This window comes from Rutidosis leptorrhynchoides, chromosome 9, assembly GCF_046630445.1.
Source record: "Rutidosis leptorrhynchoides isolate AG116_Rl617_1_P2 chromosome 9, CSIRO_AGI_Rlap_v1, whole genome shotgun sequence".
In the NCBI taxonomy this organism is placed as follows: Eukaryota; Viridiplantae; Streptophyta; class Magnoliopsida; order Asterales; family Asteraceae; genus Rutidosis; species Rutidosis leptorrhynchoides.
The window spans coordinates 144,058,621-144,062,167 of record NC_092341.1 but is presented as its reverse complement, the minus strand read 5'-3'; the positions used below and the strand labels follow the sequence as shown (position 1 = coordinate 144,062,167).

The window sequence follows — 3,547 nt, the reverse complement described above, 5'->3', positions numbered from 1 at the left end:
AACATGGTTTACTCGGGAAGTACTAGGTTGCTTACGACTAACTGAAGCTTGGGTCTTTGACCCCTTGCTTAACTGTTCAAAGAAGGTCCACTCTTCCTCACTAGGTCGAGTTAAAAACGCCCCCCCCCCCCACTAGCGGCCAAAAGAAACTGCCTATTTTGGGAATCTAGACTATCATAAAAAACTTTTACCAATTCCCACTTGGGTATCTCATGATGTGGACACGCCCTAAGTAACTCCTTCAGACGCTCGTACGCTTCATGAAATAGTTCACCTGGTAACTGTTTAAAAGACTTAATTTGCGTACGCATATCTGAAGTTTTACTTATGGGATAGAATTCTTCTAAAAACCGTTTTTTCATTTCCGCCCAAGTATTAATACTACGGGCGGGCAAGGAGAGAAACCATCTTTTTGCTTTTTCCTTAAGTGAGTAAGGAAATAATCGGAGACGTACCTCATCATCAGTGAAACCGTTTACCTGATTATTAGCACAAATCTCATTAAATTCGGTGATATGTTCGTATGGCTCCTCGTTAGCCATACCTCGGTAGGTTGGCAAGATCGAAATCAGGTGAGGGCGGACCTCAAATAGTCGGTTGTTTCCTCCTGCCTGTGCAGGATAAACAATGGGTGAATGATCCTCAAAATCACCCGGTTGGTAGTAGGTATCTACTCCCCTTGGTTGGTCAGCCATATCGTCGCGTTGCTCAAAAAATTCCTCTTCAGTATCAGAATCTGACTTAGGAGAGTTTGGTGGAACAATTGTATGTGACTCTAACTGTGCTTGACTTGATGCTGAAGCCACTGTTGAACCCTTAAGAATTCTTGAAGCTTTTCGATTAGCTTTTGCTGATTTCTCGATTTCTAAGTCTAAAGGTTTAAGATTTTTGTCTCCCAAACTCCGAGTTTGCATACACTAACCCGAAATGAAACAAAAACAAAAACACCGAGCGTAAAACTGACAAAAATAAGAATAAACAAAACAATACTTTTGGATTTTTTTTTTGGTTTTATGATTTTTATGGTTTTTGTAATTTAACAAGAAAGCAGATAAAATAAGAGCTTGCAAATCAAGCGCACACCTCCCCGGCAGCGGCGCCAAAATTTGATCGATGTCGAAGGGTCAATCAAAAATAGCCTAATTACTCTAACTTAGCTAGGGTAAGCAGGATTCGTTCCACGGGAAGTTATGGTCAACAAGCAAGCAATTTCCAGAGTTTGTTGTTTGTGATTAACTAACTTAACTATAAAACTACTTAGATTGATTACTACTTAAATTTAAACTTAAACAAAAGTGCAATTGAAAATATTGAAATGTAAACAATGAGATTAAAGCCTTTATCCTTTCACAATCCCAATTTAGCATGCATTCATTCAAACAAGCATCATGTTTATCAATTGTTGATCAAATCTCATAGACAAGACTTCTTGAGTTCATTAATTCTATTATCTTGAGATTAAATTATGCAACCTAGACAAAGTGTCTTTATCCCTAATCTAATTAACACTAAGTTGGATCAAGAACACACTGTTAAATCACAATAATCTAACTTGCAATAACAAAGTATAGAACTTGCATTAATCAACAATCAACTTGATTCATAACATTATAATTCAAAAGTATTAAACATCACAAATCACATAATCTTGAATGAAATCATACATAACTCAATTGTTCATGGAAAGGATAAAGATTAGATTACTAGCCAAGCATGATGGTGGTGAGAATCAATAAAATCCTTGACGTTTGCATGATGATTGAACCTTGATCTTGACTTTAATCTTGAAAGAATGGTGATTTGAGTGAAGATTTTTGATGTTTTTAGGTGTTCTCTGCTGCAAAAACTGGTAGGGAAAAGTTAAAGTTCGTAACCCTAAAGACCTCCTTAAATAGGGGTTAAGAAATCTTATCCAAAAGCTAATTTTCGTCATTCCTGGATTCTGATTTTTTGTACTGGCGTAAATTACGCCTGGCTGGGCGTAATTTATGCCTTTGCATTTCCTGCTCAGCGTATTTTTACGCCTCCAAGTGATTTCTGTTCTGAGAGACATCTGAGTGCTGGCGTAAATTACGCCCAGGATGGCGTAATTTATGCCTTTGTTACTCCTGCTGAGCCTTGTTTTTCTTCCAAATCACGTCTATCTTCCACTGTCTTTCACTAAAAACTCCATTTTTGCACGTTCTTTTGCACCAACACCTTTAATACCTGTAAACACATAAAATTCCATAAAAGTATCTCCTTGTTCACTTGCGTAACGTTAATTTTGCGTATTTAGTTAGAATTAATCGTGACAATTAAGGAACGATCATAAATCTAAGTTTTATAGCTTATGGTTTCATTAAAGTAAAGATTCAAGTGTTAATACTTAGGATTTAACTTAATAACTTTAGATCTAGACTTTTGGGTCTTGGATCTTCAAGATCTAACTAAGAACTATGTTCTACAACTTAAGATCTTGATTAGTTAGTTTACTTTCAAGTTGTAGTTCAATATTACTTATATATTTCATGTATGTGTTAAATCTAAGATCTTGATGTAACTTTGGTTCATCAAACTACTTACAACACTTAATTGAGTTGTGCTACATATCTTAGACTTGCACTAGTGTTATGATGGTTAAAACTTGGTAAATATGATGTAAACACATCAACGAGTTGTACACTTGAAGCTATATGCATCAAGGATGAGAACCGTGATGAACGTCAAGCACCAAGAACCCATCCGAACCTACTGTTTACTATTTTCTTGAACTGATCAGAATACCTGGGCTACTGTAAAGTTGATTTTCAGTTAGCTCTGTTCGAGTAGATAATTTTTCGTTTAAGACTCATCTTAATCCGAGTTACGGTTTAGATCTATGGCCCTCCGAACGTCACTATGTCCTTTTAACGTTGAGCTGAAAATTCTGACCTACTCGCACTTAGACCGTCGCCACGGTCAAACAAAGACGAGTTTGATTCTGGAATTTTTACCACAACTAAAGGACTCATATACGGAGCCATGGCCACTAGTCTCACCTTATTTCAGTAGGTATAGAGGCCGTGCTGACTGATCGAAGTCAGCCTTTGTTTTAAACTCCTTTCTAGAACGAAACCTACTTTATACTTTTTGTTTAATGATGAATGATGATGACCCTTAAGACCTAATTTACATACATTTAAACCTATTGGAACGATTTACTGACTTAGTAATATTTGACTTAGGTTGAGGACTTTCCGGACCTACATACTTGCTTACTTCCCGACTCAACTTTACCACTACTTTACCACTGTGAGTTATAGCATCCCTTTTTTACTTTAACTATTTTGGGAACTGAGAATACATGCGCATTTTACATTTTACATACTAGGCACGAGTACTTAAACTTATATATGTGTGGGTTATACAACGGCATAAACATTCCCTTTAGCTCGGTAACGTTTAGTCATTGGTTTTTGAACCGGTGAATGCGAATCTTAGATATGGATCCATAGGGTTTGACATCCCCACTCGGGCTAGTAGCGCTAACATTTAGCGGGTATTTAATACTTCATAAACATACGCA

General features: G+C 36.7%; 1 pseudogene; it reads left to right on the top strand.

Moving 5' to 3' along the window:
- Positions 1-207: 207 nt before the first annotated feature.
- On the top strand, positions 208-321 carry LOC139869829 (small nucleolar RNA R71; annotated as a pseudogene).
- The last annotated feature ends 3,226 nt before the right edge of the window (positions 322-3,547 follow it).